Raw genomic sequence first — 18,747 nt, forward strand, 5'->3', positions numbered from 1 at the left:
TGTCACAGACTTCACACCTGTCTCAGCTCACTCGTTAATCATCTTCTCAATCGTCACCTTTTGCTGCTGAGCAAACTGGCTCAGAGCTGTTGAGTAAAGGGACAAAAGTCACACAGCAAGGAAGACACAGAGCTTGAACCCAAACAGACTCTCTGAGGGCACAGTATAGTTTCTTTTCCTGATGGCAGCAGGAATCCAAATTCACAAGCCTGTGATCTTACACTTGAGGGGTGAGCCAGGAGGGATGTCATTCATGCAACATCACACCCCCAGGAACGAGTATTGAGATTCTTCCCCGAGAAGTGTATTCTGAGCCTAAGGTAGTATCCACACGTGCTCTGAACGACAAGCATCGAGAAGAGGAGGGACACGAACGAGGGTTCCCTACTTCACTGAAGCTGCTGACAGTCTGGAGGCCTGTGAAGGATCGCCACCAAGGAGAGAATTATCCAGGCCTATTTGTCACGTTAAGAAGCTATGGGCTTCATGGCGGTCACTCCATCTTCTGGAGAAGAGATATTCCTTACACCGAACACAATATTCGTACACCAATTTGCTTTTTTTTCATTTTTTAAAAAAGATTTTATATATTTATTTGAGAGAGAGAGCATGCACAAGCAGGGGGAGGGGTAGAGGGAGAGAGGGAAAGCAGACTCCCCCCTCCTCCCCGAGCAGGGAGCCCGATGTGGGGCTTGATCCCAGGACCCTGGGATCATGACCTGAGCCGAAGGCAGACGCTCAACCGACTGAGCCACCCAGTCGCCCAATTCGTTTTCTTCTTAAAATAAATATTTCAAAATTATAAATAATAATGTAATAGGAGCCCATGTACCCAGCATTCAGACTGAATGAATGTTCACAATCATATTCTCTTCAGTTCTTCTTTATTAAGGAAGAAAAGTGAGACTCCGCTGAAATCCTTTTTCTGCTCTACTTCTACCTCATTTCCTCCCTCCCCCCGAAGTAACCACGACCTTGGCCATTAGTGTGTATCCTTCTCATCCAAGTTTTAAAATGTTTACCACACCTGCATATACAGATCGTGGTTCTACATATTTACTAAAGAAATACTAACTGAGCACCTACTAAGTAACGGCCGCTGTGCTAGGAGCTGGGAACACACTGGTGAAAGGCCAGGCAGACTCCTTGCCTCTGGATGCTCACATTCTAGTGAGCGAGAGACAGAGCGTTCTTAGGCTCAAAAAAACAATTGTCTCCCAGTGCCCACACTTGAACATCTGGCAGTGAAAACCCTTCACTGGCTGTTTCCAGCCTCTCTTTCCAGTCTCTCCGCTCCTCACACCAACCTTTGCCAAACTGCCGTGACAAGGGACCACTCCATCCTCCCCCGGCATTCCTGGGCCTTGTTGCCCAGGCTCCGTCTCCCCCCAACCCCCCCACCCCCGTTCCCACAGTGGACATCTCCTGAGAGTTCTCACCTCCCGGCCGCGGCTCCCCACTCCCCCAGCTCCTGATGGAAAGGGGTCAGGGCACCTGAACTGGGGGCAGGTCATCAGGCTGGGGGCTCTGGTGGCTGGGGCCTGTCCCACCCCATGGGGGCCTCAGCCTCAGAACGGTCCTCTCTGCCTTCCCTTTCTCTGCCCTCCTTTAAGCCACGGGGCACTACTTAAAAACCCATAGTTCTTGTCTGTCCCTTCCTCCCAAAGACCAGATCATCAGGACTCCCACGACCTGGGCTCTCCCAAGGAGCCCTGTGTGGCTCTGCCTGACTCCTTGTACTGGTCAACCTTTCTTCCTCGCTGGGCTTCCTGTCTTCTGACCTCCTGCAACAGGCGCACTGGCCATGTTCCCCTGGTGGCTGCCTCTCCAAAATGAACACATCCTTCAGGACTGAGCCCAGCCACGCCTGGGAAGGCTCCCCCATCCTCTAGCCAGAATCAGCCTTCAGTCCTCCGCTACCACAGGAGAGCTCCGCGAAGAAGCATGACCACAGCATGTGTCCCGGTTGCTCCGTCTGGCAGTTAAACTCCCATGTTCATTGTCGGGTCCTTGAGGGTAGAGGTGGTTTGGGGTCTTTTGCATGTCCTCCTTCTACTGCTCCCAGATAAACTGTCTGGTTCTTCTCACCTTTGCCAGGAGAAGTACTGAAGCAAGTGACTGAACTTCTCCCAGCTTGGTTTGCTCGTTTGTAAAATGAGGTAGCTTTTCCCAAGGGAGCTGAGGGTTCAAGGTTAAGTATGGAAAGTGCTTTCAGTGCTCGATAAATGGCAGTTCTGAGTATTTTGGGGGGGAGGGATAATAGCAAATATTTGCTGAACTCAGAGCCAGGTGGCTCTCTGGAGCTCAAAACAAGGAAAAATTCTTTCTATAAAAATAAATTAGGACCCATATGAAAATATGGAATGAAACTCTCCCCCAACCCCTGCCTCCACTGCTACTCCCAAGAAGGAGAGACACCTGCCCCCCACTGCCCACCATTCCCCCATCTGATCATAAAGAGTTTTATGATGCATTTTCCTAAAACGTCTGCTTCTACCCACACCAATATCAACCTGAGAAGACCCACCAATACTGTTTTCTTACAATTCCTTTTAAAAACAGAAAAAGAGAGACAAATACCCACTGATCCAGGGTCACTTAGTGAGAGAGGCATGGCATCGTCACTGGTAAGGCTAAACCCTGACTGGGGACACATCTCCTTTGGACCAACACGCACAAATATGATAAACACCATCACCCAAGTGCCCACTATGTGCCAAGACCTTGGGCCAGGCATTTTCTTTTTTAATCCATGCTTTGATTTAGTTAGCAAAGGCCATGTAAAATAGGGTTCCCCCTCCCCTGGATCAGAGGAGGGCCCCAAGGTTTGGGGCTCTAAAGCTCTCTCTCTCTGCTTACACAGTCTGGAAGATGCAGAGCTGGCCTATGTACCTGGGCCTGCAAACTTCAAAGCCTGCAGGATCCCCACCTCACCAATCTGCTGCTCGTACCTGTGTGTCTAGAGGGGCTCCTGACAGGTTACCACGGAAACATGCATGTGCATGCACGCGCGTGCGCGTGCATACACACACACACACACACACACACACACTGACCAGTAACGCAGCTGCCCAAGGCCACCGGGACACAGATTCCTCCACGGACCCTTCAAGGTGACCTCGAGGGGGCCTAGTTCTGGGTGCAGACCTCCTTCTGGACGGGCGGGCTATTCTTTCTGAGGGAACAGTGAGTCATCTCAGAGTATATCTTGCCTTATGTCAGGCCCCAAGGCTCTCAATTACATCTCTGTTCCTGCCCCATTAGAGAAGGTGGGAGGGAGGGCGGTGGGACATCGGTGGCCAAGGCTGTGGGTGTTTTCATATGTGGGATCCAGCCAGTCCCGTTAACCAAGTGAGGCCCAGCAGGGGCTTTTCAGTATCCAATGTGTCTGTGACCAGGTCCATGGCCACAGAAAAGCAAGGAGGGGGCAGGGAGAGTGAGAATGGTTTTCACTAACAGAGCTTAATTTAATAATAATAATAATAATAATAATAATAAATTATGCGCCAACATGGTGCTCAGTGCTCTATGAAGGAGCTCTCATTAAATCCTCATACCTCTCGGGTAAGGAAGGTGGAATCACTGCCCCTTCTACAGATGAAAAAACTGAGGCTCACAGTACAGAAGTAATCAACCTAGACTCACAAGGCTAACGAGGTGCCATGCTAGGATTGCGCCAGGGTCTGTCCTATCCTGTGGCCCCTTCTCCGCACATCCTCACTGGACCGCCTCCCAGGGAATGTGCAAGACACAAATGGCCTGGCACCTGGGCCCTGAATCCACAAAGCTTTGATGAGAAAACCCACACAGGCTGGGGCTCAGCTCTGCCCCAGACCCCTGACCAGTCCTATCTGACTGGTCCCTGTTCTCAGCCACACTCTGAACTTCTGTCTTCAGCACAGCCTTAATTGCATTTACAGAATCTGCAAGGAACTGTTGTTCCCCTGGGTTGTTTACAAACGGTCCCGTGTGGGAGGTCAGTCTGGGAAGTGATGGACGGTCAGGACCATTTACCCTCTGAGTCACTCCTCTCTGCCTATCCCTTGGTCAAATGTTCAAGCCGTATCTGGAAGATAAACATTCCCAGATCTCACCCGTTCCAAATATCTCCCCCACTGCTCAGTCCCCTTGGAACCCTAAAAGTTCCTCCCTGGATAAGACAACAAAGATGCTACCAACACTGGCAGACCCCCACTCAAACGGCCAACTGTAACTCAGAGTAGGTAACCCATGAAGACCCCAGACCCACCAAACCCTGGGGTTGATTTCTCCCCATCGCCCAAACCTTGGGAGATTCAGCATGAATTGGTTTCTTCCACAGACATGAACCTCACTACTCCCAATCAGCCCCTAGAATTGCTTTTTTCAGAAAACTAAACTTCACGTTAAAACCAAAATATCCTTCCTTATAATTTTCACCCATTGGTCCTAATTCTCTTGCCATAAAGGTACATGTGGTGCCTCTTATGCACAACCTGCCAGATTTGAGCACTTCTGTGTAAGAAAGGTGAAACCAAACTTCAGGGATGAACAGCGACAGCGGCCTCAGTCAGCCCATCAATTTTACCTCCCACCAGTAGGTGGCGCCAGCAGCCGGCTACAGTTTATCCCGTTTACACTAACCTGCAAACGGTTGGTACACGTCCAGGGAACCCAGCCTATTTCTAAAAAGAAAGGAGCTTTACGCCCATGAAAACAGCAATGATATGTTCTCTGATCATTTTTTTCCCCCCAGGACAAATATACTAAGCTCCTTCAAACAATCTTTACAATGATCGTGTCCTTCGTGAGATCATTACTCTGTGTGTTAACGTCCCCCTTAAATACAGCACCCCAAATGGGACTTCTGTCTCCAGAGGGGGCCTGAAATGTCCAGAAGGACCTTTGTCTTGATACTTCTCAGACCTAAGCCTGAATTCTAGCTCTGTGATCTGGGTCGGACTTTCTTCCCCTCTTGGTTTCTGATCTGTGCAACGTGGGTTGTTGCGAGAATTAACAGAGATCAAATATGTAATACACTTAGTACAGTGGCTGAGCCCAAAGTCTACTGATATTACACTGGATTGATGCAAACAAATAGCTCTTTACCCTTACAGGCTGTCGCAGTATACACACCCTATCGGGATACTCCCAAACCTTTTCCAGACTTATTCTCCTGCTTGTTTATGGTCCCATCAAAGCTCTGAGTTCGGTTAGTGGAAGGGCTTTCTAAACCTCAAAGTGCTTTGGAAATACAAGGCAACAGCAGCCGTGTTAAGACGGGAGGATATTACGATCAGTTGCTGCCCAGTAACCAGGTCTCCATTACACTCCTGTGCAAATGTCATTTTGAACTTACGTGCAAGACTTTGCACTGGTCCCTGTTAGCCTTGACCTCGTTGGTATGGGCCCTCAGGAGAGAAAGTCCAGCTCTTCCTGGGTGGATCTCAAGACCTCCAGGCAGTGTTGTGACAGAGCACACCGTCTATGAGGTCATGACCCAACGAGGGCTCTGGGGTCAGGGAGACCTGAGTTTTGATCTTGACCTCAACTCTGACCAGCTAGTTCTATGAGCTGAGGCACTTTTTAGGCTTTGGTGTTTTCCTTTGTAAGGATAATGCGGGCTATCTTGTAAGGTTGTGACAATCAGGGAGCTGTAATTATCCAGCATGGTGCCCGGTGGATGGTGGGTGAAGGGTCAAGGTCAGTTCCTGGCCCCTTTTCTCCTTTCTTTTCTGTCCTCAGTCTGTGCTCTCCCTGCTCTCCTTGGACCTTGAGCTCCCAGTTCTCTACCTGGTCAAGTGTTTGCTGCATATGGTCAAACTCCATATGAACAGGGAAGTCAGAGAATCAGACCATGAAGCTATGCCCCAAGGAGGGGATTTGAGGAGGGATTCACTACAATTTCTGGAGGGTTCAACCTTCTCTTCCATTTCCACTGAGGAATAGTAAAACCTCTGCCAGGAAGGCAAAAATCCTCATGGGACTGGTAGAGCATGGGGCTTGCTGGATGGAGAGGGCAAGAGTATGCCATAGATGCCTAACTGGAATGGAACTGTTTCCTTTTTTAAAAAAGATTGAATTTGAGGGGTGCCTGGGTGGCTCAGTGGGTTAAAGCCTCTGCCTTCGGCTCAGGTCATGATCCCAGCGTCCTGGGATCGAGCTCCGCATCGCATCGGGCTCTCTGCTCAGCGGGGAGCCTGCTTCCTCCCTTCTCTCTCTGCCTGCCTCTCTGCCTACTTGTGATCTGTCTGTCAAATAAATAAATAAAATCTTTAAAAAAAAAAAGATTGAATTTGAGAGAGACAGAGGGAGAGAGCAAGTGAGTGTTGTGGGGGTGGGGGAGAGGTCAGGGGCAGAGGCAGAGGGAGAAGCAGGCTTCTCACTGAGCAGAGAGCCCAACGTGGGGCTCGATCCCAGGACCCCAGGATTATGACCTGAACCAAAGGCAGACATTTGATCGACTGAGCCACCCAGGTGCCCTGGAATTGTTTCCTTTAAGATTCTTTCCTCCAGTCAATACTGAGTGGGGATCACTGCCCCGCCCCCCCAACCCTGCCTAGCCCAGCACTGATGACTGAGGGGCCTGATCAATGTCATACTGAAGTCCTTTGGAAAAAGCAGGGGCCTTTGCATCCGGAAGCCCAGGTTTCAGGTCCACCACATCTATCAAGTCTTATTGACCCGCCCTGTCAAATTCTGGCTTGAACATCCTTTATTTCTGATTTTTGGGCCCACATTCTAACAAGAGGTGCCCCCAAAGAGCTTCCAGCCAAGACGCAAGCCTGATAAGTTCCCTGTACCAAGAGATAAAAATAGAAATCCCAGATGAAAGCAGTCATAAGGCAGATTTGTGCCTGGTGCCAAAAGGGCAGCACAGGCCGTGCCAGGAGTCGGCAGGAAGAAGACCTGTGGGCGTTGTGGCAGAGACTGACCGGGAGCTGGAATGTGACCTGTGGCTTCCATTCGCCCCTGGGTCTTGGGGTGTGAGCCAACGGCCAGCTCCCAAGAGTCCTCAAACTCCACCTGAAGGCTCATGTAAGCCTCCATGTGTCCCACTGACCCCAAGGGAGAGAAAGGTTAAAAGGTTAAAAAGTTGGTGCCCCTAAGGTTGGAGGGAAAGAATTCTCCCTTGACACACGAGTCAGGACGGGGAGTGAACGACGGTTTAAGGAGATGCCGACACAGCGCTAGGCACTGGGCTCTTAACACAAGGCAGCTTGTTTTATGGCCACTTTGCTGATAGGCAACAGGCTCAGAGAGGTTAAGTGACTTGCCCGAAGTCTCACAGCAAGAGAGGGCAGTTGCTGAGGCTCAAACTCAAACCTTCCACCTTGAAACTGCTCATGGCAGCCAAACCTCCTAGGAGGTAAGGAATATTCCTGGGGATGCTCTGAGGGTCCACGGCCCTGCTGAGTCAGGACTGTGCTCACCCCTCTTTCTCCTTGTTGATGTTGTGAGCCCAAGAGGTACGACAAACCTCCAGAGGGTAGCAGGGCTCCTGGGCCACGGCCCCATTCACATTTTGTAATTCTGTGCTGTGGGGACCACCCTGGGAAAGGCAGGATCCCCCGCCTCTGCCCAGGAGCTGCCAGAGTACCCCCAGGTCTCTAGGCATGCTGAGTGTCCTCAGGGAGGCAAATCGCCCCAGGCTGGAGCAGAGCTAGAGCCCTGTCAACAGTTCCCTATCTTTCCTACCCAAGAAAGTCCAGAAAACAAAGAAAATGTCCAGTCTGTGCTTACATCTGTGGACAGAAGGTCTGCAGAGACAGGGATGGTGATGGTGACTGCAAACAGGACCACGGCCCGTCCATCCAGGGCCTGCTGAGTACCTGCTACCATGCTGAGTTCTTCGAATGCTACCTCTATTTTCCAGAGGAGAGAAGTGAGGCTCAGAGAGGGCAGGTAACTGGCTAATACATGGCAGAGCTAGGAGGCATTCGTTTCCTAGGACTGCTATAACAAATCACCACACACGAAGTGACTAAAAACAACAAAACATTGCTTTTCTTAGAGTTTCAGAGGTCAGAAGTCTAAAATCAGCATCACTGAGCTAAATTCAAGGCATTGGCAGGGCCGTGTTCCTTTTGGAGCCTCTAGAAGAGAATCCGTTTCCTTGTCTGTTTCAGCTCAAGCAGGTCACCGGCATTCCTTGGCCCAAGGCCCCATCGTCCACCTTGACCTTCAAGCTCACGGTATAGCATCTTCCTGTGTCTGTGTCTCTGACCTCTGCTTCCATCATGACACCTCCTTCTCTCTGGTTCTCTGGCCTCCCTAAGGATTTTTGTGATTACATTGGCTGTACCTGGGTAACCCAGAATCACCTCCCCATCTCATAACCCTTAATTTAATCACACCTGCAAACTCCTCTTTGCCATTAAAGGGACCAGGTCCCAGGTTTGGGGGATTAGGATGTGGATACTGCTGGGGGCCATCATTCAGCCTCACACATGGTAGATTTCGACTCTCATCTTGCTGACCCCAAGGTTTGTACTCAATCCATTCCTGCCTCTGCCACCGAGCCTGAAGAGGCACATCCCACTGTTGGGGGGGATTCGAAGGTAGATCACATACCCAGGGAGCTGTGGGTACCAGCACGCATCAGGAGGGAGTATGGGAGAAGTGCTGTGAGAGGAGCAGAGACAGGGTCCCGGAGACCCTGGGCCAGCTAGCTGGGGCAGAGCTGTGGGTGTGAGCTGGGGGCGGTGGGTGGGTGGGGCAAGGGGACAACTCAGCAGGCTTGACTCTCCCCCACCCCCATTGCCATGCAAGCTATTTCCCATAAACCTTAGCACCTACCTCCAACCTAAGCTTCAAGTACCTCTGCCAGTAGTTCCTCTGTCCTGAAGGGCCAGCTCAGCCCAGCCTCCACCCATCTGTGTGATTTATTAGTTAACTGATAACCATTCTCAATTTCCTCTTCCCAAATCTCCTCCCTGCCAAAGGCTTAGAAAGTCTTCAGTCTTTTAAATGCTCTCCCTATCATGCTCTGCTGAGGGGGGAGGCAGTCAGTGGTCCGGCCCCTCCTGAGCCCCCTATACAGAATCAAGAAACCACATTGAGTGGGTCAGCCAGGCTCTCTCTCCCCAGACAGAGCCTTCGACTTCTTCCAGCAGCCCTCAGGCTCGGCAGTGACCCAGGGATGGTTTCTCCAGACTCCTGGGCACGACAAATATCGCGGCCCATAGGAAAATGACAGGTAAAGGACAAATTCAGTGTTGCATCATCCTGGGAGAAACAAAGTTTGGGAACTATTTTTCTTTAATAAGTTATTTATTTGAGAGCGAGAAAAAGAGATTATGGGCATGAAGAGGGGGAGGGGCAGAGGAGAGGGAGAGACTCTCAAGTTGAGTCTATGCCTAGCAGAGGTGGGGTTCGATCTCCTGACCCTGAGATCATGACCTGAGCTGAAATCAAGAATTAGATCCTCAACCAACGGAGCCACCCAGGCGCCCCAGAACCATTTCTATCTTTTTAAAAACTGCAAAGGGGAGGCACCTGGCTGGCTTCATCAGTGTACCCTGTGACTCTTGATCTTGGGGTCGTGAGTTCGAGCCCCACTTGGGTGTAGTGATTACTTAAAACAATAAAATCTTTAAAAACAAAATTGCAGAGGGTTACGCATAGTGGATGGAGGGACAACAAGCATTCATTTCTGCATCCTCCCCAGACCCCTGCAGAAGACAGTAAAGGAATCAAGGTGTATACATCCTCATGGCCAAAGGGAAAGGAGAGAAGAAACCACACTGGAGAGAGGCCGTTCCAGGTTTGAAAGCTGGACACGCTGATGCTTTCGTGTTGACTCTGCAGCCTGGAAAAGGCAGAGGCCTAACTAAACCTGTAGAGTTGTGGGGAGGAACCCGTAAAAGTGGATCATGCTGAAGCAGCTCAGGAAAGCTCATGAACGAGGGGGCAACAGGTGCCCCCAAAAGTCAGGTGCCATGTGGGCCTGAAAAAAGGAAGACACAAGTCTTTTAAGACGAGCAGCTGAGCTCCAGCCCAGCCAGCCCCCCAACCTCGTCCTCCTGGCCATAGGCCTCCTCTGTCCTGCACAATCGGGTAAATCCATCCCTATAGAGAGTGAATCAGGAGGCAGACTTGCACTGTCCAGCATCACAGCCACACACGGCCGCCTACATTTAAGGGAAAAGTAAGTTAAATAAAACAATACATTTCAGTGCCTTACTCCCACCAGCCACATTTCAAGTGCTGACTCTTTCCCATGCCTTGTGGCCCCGTATTGGTCAGCGCAGTTCTAGAATGCGTCCAGCACTGCTCTAGACCCTGGCTGTCCAAAATGTGGCCCTTGGGTCAGCAGCATCAGCAGCTCTGAACATCTTGCTAGCAGTGCAGAATCTCAGGCCACGTCAGGAACACTAGACGAGAATCTGGACCTGAATCGGCCTCGTGCAAGATCCCCGGGTGATTCAGGGCACAGCTGACTTCGGGACTCAGATCTCTGAGAGAAACCTAGCACTGGTTCATTGTTGGCTGGGAATGGGGCTGAGGGAAAGTCTAAATCATGCAGTGGGGGGCTCACCCTGTCCCCTGAGCCCCTTGGGCCAGAACTCAGGCAGCCAGGCTTAACCTCTAAGCAGGAAATTAGAGAGGGGCTGGGGAGACTGACCAGCCAAAGAGAACAGACTACAGATACTGACGGAAGTTACAGGAGCCTCCATGAAAGGATCAGGTTCTTACCAATCGGCCAGTGAGGTTACTAGTTGACAAGCCCCCCACCCCCTAACCAGAGCACCTCAGGAAAAATTTTTTTTTATTTTTTAATTTTTTAAAGACTTTATTTATTTATTTGACAGAGAGAGGAAATTTTTTTAAAATAAACTTTTTAGGGGCAACTGGATGGCTCAGTCGGTTAGGTGTCTGTCTTTGGCTCAGGTCATGACCTTGGGGTCCTAGGTTTGAGCCCCGCATCCAGCTCCCTGCTCAGCAGGGAGCCTCCTTCTCCCTCTCTCTCTGCCCCCCCCAACTCATGCACAGGCTCTTACTCTCTCTCTCAAATAAATAAAATCTTAAAATAAAAAAATGAACTTTGTAGTGCCTTACTCTTTTTTTTTAAATAATTTTAAAATTTTATTTATTTGACAGAGATCACAAGTAGGCAGAGAGGCAGGCAGAGAGAGAGAGAGAGAGAGAGAGAGAGAGGCAGGCTCCCCGCTGAGCAGGGAGCCAGATTGGGGGCTCGATCCCAGGACCCTGGGATCATGACCCAAGCCAGAGGCAGAGGCTTTAACCCACTGAGCCACCCAGGCGCCCCTGTAGAGCCTTACTCTTAAACAAAAAGATAACCAAGGGCCAATAGACCAAGGGCCTCGAACAAATGAACAGACAGCAAACAAAACAAATGGACAGCTGGAGGCATTTAAAACAAACAGACGATACAAAAGGCAGAAGAAAATGTCCTTGTTCTGAGAGGTAAGACCCCGCATCTATAAAGCAAGATCAGGGTGCTGGAAGAAAATATCCTGAAAACAAGAAAGGGTGCCAAGAAATAAATAAGAAAAGCCTGACCAAACAGAAACCTTAATAGAAGGGTTGGAAGATGAGAAAATCTCTCAGAAAATGAAACAAAAAAAGATAAAAGTAGGTCAGAACAGACTGCTCCTAGAGGTCCCACATCCTCTTAATAAGAATTCCAGAAATGATTAAAAAAGAAAAATCGAAGAGAGGAAATTATCAAAGAATCCCTGAAAATTTCCCAGCAATGTAGACCAGAAGCTTCCAGAATGAAAGGACCCTCTGAGTCCCCAGAACCATAAGGACGACCCACAGTAGGGCTCATCATTATGTCTTTTCAGAACATTGAGCATAAAGAAAATATCTCATACACCTCCCTAGGTTTTGTTTTGTTTTGTTTCAAATAGGGTCACACGCAAATAAAAGGACCCACAATCAGATGAGAGGAGAATTTGTCAGCAGCAGCACTAGGAGCTCTGAGACAACTCTCCAAAGTTCTGAGGGAAAATAATTTCCAGCCAGAAGTGTACGGTAAGCCAAACTAAACATTGAGTGGAAAGGTAGAAGAACGTTTTCTGGCATGCGAAGCTCCAAAAAAAAAAAAAATCCCCCCCACCCAGGCACCTTTCCTGGAGGACAAGCCCCACTAAAGCAGAGGAACGAACTAGGCGTGGAAGGACAGGGGATCCAGGGACTCGGGGGGAGCCCAGGTGGGGGGACCCTGCAGCAGCCTGGGGGTCACAGTTTGACTCAGGGGATGACAGAGGCCAGAAAAAGGGAAACTGGCAGATATTCTGATGTGTTGGTCCAAACTGAAAGGAGATCTACTCTTCTCTGGAAAAGTCTGGGGAATGAATTTATGATAGAAAAGGAAGCTTCCCCAAAGCCTTAAGGAACCAAATACCTCCCTTTGAACCACCCCCCACCCACCCACCCAATTTCTCATGCACCCCTCCTCACCCCCTGGGGTGGTCCTGGGAGGCAACTCCTTGTGGTCCCAGGACTCCGTGGAAGCCAGTCTGAAAACTACAGAGTCCACAGCCCTCTCTCCTTACACAGGGGGAAACTGAGGGCCAGCGAGGCACCCCGGGGGGCATGGAGAAGACGTTGTTTCATTGATAGTTAATGTGGTACGGTTGCAAGAACTCCTTGCTGATTGATTTGAAACAAGATCAATGACAACAAAAGAAAGAACCAAACCAAACCTAGAGGAAGTGAGCTGGTGGGCCAGCGGGGAGACCCCACCCGGCCCTCACACTGCCCTCAGCTCAGGGGCCACCTGCTGCGTGGCATGACATTTCTAGAAGGCACAGACTGGGGTTTCTGAGCTGCTACTAACTGTCGTCCATCAGAGCATGAACATATAGATGAAACTGAGTTTGGTACCCCACGGACCTGGCAACTGTAAACTTCTAGGGGGGAAAATGGGGGTGGGAGTGCAGGGCAAAAACCAAACCCAAACCTGCTTGGAACTGGGTGCCCTGACCCCCAGTGCTTTTGGGTGGCTCATCATTGCCTTTAAGAATCAAGACCACTGTCCTCTTAGGCTCCCGTAAACTGCATTCGTCCCTAAAACCAACCTTCCAATGGTCTTGCTTTTGATTCTGTCTCTCCCTCTGCCTTTTCCAAGCACTTGGCTGACGTCAAAGTGTTTGTAATGAATGTGTTTAGGATGTAGATGCTGTCTGGGGTATCTGCCCTTGTACATGGATCTAAGAAACCTAGTCCTTACTCTGTAATGTTAACGTGTGACCTTGCCTGATCTGCGGAGCTCGCCATCTTAGCTCTTCAACACAGGCGGGGAGGCCTGTCTGACAAGGAGGCCTGTGTAGGAGGTAAGAACCCTGGGCTGGAAGTTAGGAGTACCTCTGCTACTTCCTTGCTGTGTGACCTTGGGCAAGTCCTTTGTTCTGTCTGGACTTTGGCTTGTTGTCCTGCAAAACACACAGCGGGGACCCAGTGACCTCCGTCTCATGCGCCTTCCATCTTGTGACATGCCCAGCCTCCCAGTTTGGTTCAGGACATGGCCCTTCGCCCTTCCCAGCTCTTGCTGGCCTCCCACACCCTCCATTCCAGAGGGAACACCCCTGCCCTTTCCTGCCCAAGCCCGGGCCTGGCAGGCACTGGCCTGCCGAGAGGACAGTAGGTGGGGGAACCACCCCTGCCGTTTAAGCTGCCGCGGTGAGAGCTGGCCCCTGGCCAGTCACAACAGGCCTAGAGCTACAGAGGGGCATTTGTCTGGGGGACCCATGGTTTCTTTTAAACCCTCCCTCTGGTCTTGGGCCCGCTGCCTCTCTTTGCTCCCCACCCTCTGAGGTGGCAGGGCCAGCCCCCAGCTTTGTCAGGAGATGGACCTGAGCGTAACCTCTGGGGGCTGGGAAAATGGGCAGAAGAAAGGAGGCGGGAGGAAGGGCAGGGGAGCCACACGAGTTGGGGGTGGGCGGGTGAGGGTGGTTGCAGGGGGCCAGAGGGAGCGTTTCGGAGGAGAGGGCTAGTCCCTGACACCCTTACCGACTAGGCAAGCCACCCAAAGCAAGAGACTTCCTCCTCTAATTCAGGCCTCAGTTTCCTCAGCTTTAAAATGGGAATGACTGTGCCACCCTCACTGCCCTGAGGACCAGATTAAATAAAATGAGGAATTCGTGAATAGTGTGTTGTGATAAAGGAAGGCATTTGGGCTCAGAGGGACCCCAGCTCAAATCCCACCTCGGTCACCTCTCAACTCACTGTCGCAGGCCACTGATTTACCTCCCGTAAGTCTCGTTTTTCCCATTGGAGGGAGCCAAGATACGTGTGCAGTGGATCAGACTGCAAGGCTTGAACAAGAACTGACAGAAAGGGGCGCCTGGGTGGCTCAGTGGGTTAAACCTCCGCCTTCAGCTCAGGTCATGGTCCCAGGGTCCTGGGATCAAGTCCCGAATCGGGCTCACTGCTCAGCGGGGAGCCTGCTTCCCCCTCCCCCTTTGCCTGCCTCTCTGGCTACTTGTGATCTCTCTCTCTCTCTCTCTCTGTGTCAAATAAATAAAGTCTTTAAAAAAAAAAAAAAAAAAAGAACTGACAGAAAGTGCCCTGGCCAACAAAAGCATCTCAGTGAATGAAGAACTGGTCAGGCGTGCATCGTGACTTCTGTGCTCCCCCCATAATAAATTTTCATGGGCTTTAAATATTTTATTTTTTTTCCCAATGTGAAAAAAATTGTGAGGAAAAAATGTGAAGAAATATGAGGTGATGTGAGGAAAAAATGGAAAACATTTTCTTCCTCTCTAAAAGTTGGTTTTCTTCTCCCCTGATTTCCAAAGAAGTTAAAATCTTTGGGGGGGGGGCGCCCTTAAGAGTTTTGTGAGTTTTGTGTCTGCTGGGCCTAGTGGGGAAGCCGGCCCTGGTCCTGCTTCTGGGTTCTCTCAGGGCTGACCTGGCCCGGGTGCCACCTCAACGTCCTGGGGGCCCTCAGTGTCATCTCTGAAGAATCAGCCATGCAACTGACGAGTCCTAGAACCCTGACGCCTCACACCTACAGAGCTGAGTTCAGGGGGCCCTGTCTCTGCCGGACCCCCCCAGCTTCAGTGCTGGGTGAGCCCTGTCCTGAGGCTGACAGCCTGGGAGAATCCAGGGCCCCGGGTGTTGCGAGTTGGGCCTGGCTCCCAGGGAACCCGGCTGGGGGACCATGGACACTTAGTGGGCAGTCGAGAAGCCTCTGTCGGGCTCCTCCCCTGTGCCCAGCCCTGTGCTTCAGCTTCGTGTGCACAACCTCAATTAATCCTCATTGCACACTTTCTGCTTTACACCCAAGGAAACTGAGGCTCAGAGAGGCCCAGTAACCCACCCAAAGTCACAGAGCTACCAAAGCGGGGGTGGGACCTCCCAGCACCCAGGAGGCTCCTAGCATCCAGCACTCCTGCCCCCGAGTCAGAGGGAATGGGGAAGAGACATGTAGGGTGTGCGCAAAGTGCAAGGCAGTCCAAGGAAATAGGCAAACGAGTAGGAGGCGGGGAAGGGTGAGCTGGGAGCCCCCCGCATACTCCTGGGGGCGCTGAGCAGCACAGGGCAGGCAGCGAGTGTGAGCGTGGGCCTCCGTGGGCCTCTGTGGGCCCGTGTGTCCCCAGGTGGCCCCGAGGGAGCGGGGCCAGGTGGGGCTGTTGCTAAACACTCGGAGGTGCTTCATTTCCTTGCCCAGCTGCCCAGAGCCTCGTCTGTTTACCCACGAATTACAGCAGATGCCGCGCTCAGCCAAAGCCCGCCCGGTTCAGGGGCCACGGACGGCCTCGGGAAAGAGGGGTGCAGAGTCACACAAGAAGTGGCTATTTGCGGGGGCGGGGGCCTCAGGCTCTGGAGTTCACCAAGGGGGTGACTCGTAGTTGGGGAGAGCGTCCCATCTCCACCCCAGTCACCCCACAGCCAGGTGGAGTGAGACCCCCCTCCCCCCTCCACTCCGAGTGTGACTCTGCACCCGCAGTGGAGCGGATGGAAAGGCCCTCTCCACTCTCACAAGCCATCGGGGGCACAGTCACCTGAGAGACCTTGGGAGCAATAAACCTGCCCTTGCTCTCCTCTGCCTGGCCCTTCAGTGGCCTCTCATCAGCCCGGACGCATCAAGTCCTAACTCCCTAGCAGGTTTCTCACTGCCCGACACCATTTAGACGTGTGCTTTCCAATGTGGGAGCCACAGGTCCCTGCCCCTGCGGAGTCCCAGGAACGTGGCGGCTGTGCCCTGAGATGTGTTGCGCCTGTAAAACACGCATGGGATCTTGAAGACCGAAAGCAAAATAACAGAATGAAAAATATCTTGTTAGTAATGTCATAACACTGATTACCTGCTTGTGGGGGCCCAGGGCAGAGGGAGGCTGGGCCTGTTGGGAAGTTATGGCAGCATCCACAGAAGAAAACACAAGCCTGGGCCTGAGCAATCCTTCGTGATGCAGCCACAGCAGTTGCTAAAAATTTCAAGTCTACTCCAAACTAGAACTTACAACAGTTCACAAGTCTTCCGTGCAGTATCCGGATCCTGTAGACCACTCCAGTCTCCTCTCCGTCTGAGCTCAGCCCTGTTAGTCCTTCCCATCCCCGCCACAGGGCCTTTGCATGGGCTGAGCCCTACAGACGTGTCTGATACTTTACCCCAAGTATCGCTTCAAAAAAAAAAAAAATAAAGAATCACTTCAAATCCCTGTGCTGTGCACTCTCACATCTCTGTGTCCCTGTCTCCCCATAGGTCAGTAAGCATCTTCCCTTGGACGGATGGTCGTGTCCCGTACCAAACTGAGGTCTACAAGTTCAGGGGCTGTGTCTGTTTTTATTTACCTTTTGAATCTCCAGGGTCTTGAAAACTGTTTGGCACACTGTAGGAATGAACATCCAGTTGCTGAATGAAATAAACTGGCTAAGTGAATGAGCCCCGGGGGATTCAGTAATTGCGGCTGAAAGGCTGCATCCTGAGCCAGGGTCATGTGTACATCACGTGGCTCATGCTTTCCTGCCACATGTGGCTGCCACGGTGATGCAGATGAGACACAAAGACACAAGATGGGCAGTGAGTGCCATGTAGCTCAGAGAGAGGGTGCGAGGAGGGTGCCGGGGGTGGGGAGGGCAGGCTGTGGGGGGTGGAGTCTGAGTTGCATCATGGGGTCACTAAATTCTTGGGTTGGGGGGAGGCAGAGTGACCTGGGTCTGAATCCCAGGAATACAGTGATAGCTGATGTTGGTTCTAAGTGCCAGGCTCTCTACTAAGTACTTTATGTTTATTGGACTATCTCATCCACCTGAAGTGGAAAGCATATTAGCCTTTAAATTTTTTTTTGATATAGAAACTGAGACCTATGGAGGGTAAATAAATTGGCCAAGGTGATTCACTGAGATGGGATGTGAACCCAGGCCATCTGACTTAGAGTCTGCCCCACATTTTGAGGGTTTGATGTTAAGAATAAGCATTTAATGAGTACTTCTTATGAGTCAAGCATTTTTCTAAAAACTTTGCAAGTTTTTATTTATTTTTTTAAAGATTTTATTTATTTATTTGAGAAAGAGAGAGAGAAAGAGGGGGTGGGGGGGAGGGGCAGAAGCAGCAGCAGATTCCCCTGCTGAGAGGGGAGCCTGATATGGGGTTCGATCCCAGGACCCTGGGATCAGGACCGGAGCTGAAGGCAGACGCTTAACTGACTGAAGCCACCCAGGTGCCCCGTGTAGTTTTTATTTTTGTAACTCCTTTCATCCCATAACCCTACTGAGGTGGGTATTGTCATCTCTATCTTACCCATGAAGAAACTAAGGTCCAGAGGGGTTAAGTAACTTGCCTGAGATCACACAGCCAACAAAAGTGGTGGGACTGGGTGGAGCCCAGGCAAAACACCCCGAGTTCCTGCTGTCAACCACCACACTTCTCTGCTCCTGATCAACGAATGAGCTTCATTATTATTGTTGTTATTGTATTTTACTGGGATTTTGTAAGGTGAAGAAGGGAGGAGTGACATTCTAGCTGGAAGAACGGCAGGAGGGAAGACAGGGGGCGGCAGGGGTCAGGATGAGCACCTTCAGGAAGGGAAGTGTACGATTTGGTGAGGGGATGGGACAGTGAGGGTCTCGGCACAGCGGAGCTGAGTGCCTAGGGAAGGCCAGAGCGGAGATGAGATGTGCGGGAAGGGCTGGGACTCAGCGGCAGAGGAACTTGCTCCGCAGGGAGAAGCCAGCACCCCTGCCCCTCTCAAGAATCCCCGTTACAGATCAGAGTGAGGCATCTGAAAACTAGAAGCACCAAAGCCAGGCTGACCTGGCTCTGCTGGGTGCCCTTGGGAAAGTTACTTAACCTCTCTGTACCTCCATTCCTTTCTGTAAAATAGAGGTAATAAATGGAACCTCCCTCTAGGGTTGCTGTTTGGGTAGAGAGCCCAGATGTCCATCGACTTATGAATGGATAAAGAAGATATGGGGTGTGTGTGTGTGTGTGTGTGTGTGTGTGTGTGTGTGATGGAATATTACTCAGCCATCAGAAAAAATGAAATCTTGCCATTTGCAATGACGTGGATGAGGCTAGAGGGTATTATGCTAAGTGAAATAAGTCAGAAAAAGACAATTACCCTATGATCTCACTCATAGGGGGAAATTAAGAAAGAAGACAAATGAACATATGGGGAAGGGAGAAAAGAAAAAAAGGGACAGGGAAACAAGCCGTAAGAGACTCTTAACAGAGACAGAACAAATTGAGGGTTGATGGAGGGAGGTGGGTGGGGGAAGGGCTCGATGGGGGATGGGTATTAAAGAAGGCACTTGTGATGAGCATTGGGTACTGGATGTTAAGTGATGAAT

General features: G+C 50.9%; 1 protein-coding gene across 1 annotated transcript in view; it reads right to left on the bottom strand.

Moving 5' to 3' along the window:
- The window catches only part of NCMAP (non-compact myelin associated protein), a 39,164-nt gene that overhangs the window by 9,277 nt on the left and 11,140 nt on the right, over positions 1–18,747 (bottom strand). The gene's annotated exons all lie outside the window — the stretch shown is intronic.

The sequence above is a fragment of the Martes martes genome, assembly GCF_963455335.1.
Source record: "Martes martes genome assembly, chromosome: 4".
Lineage (NCBI taxonomy): Eukaryota > Metazoa > Chordata > Mammalia > Carnivora > Mustelidae > Martes > Martes martes.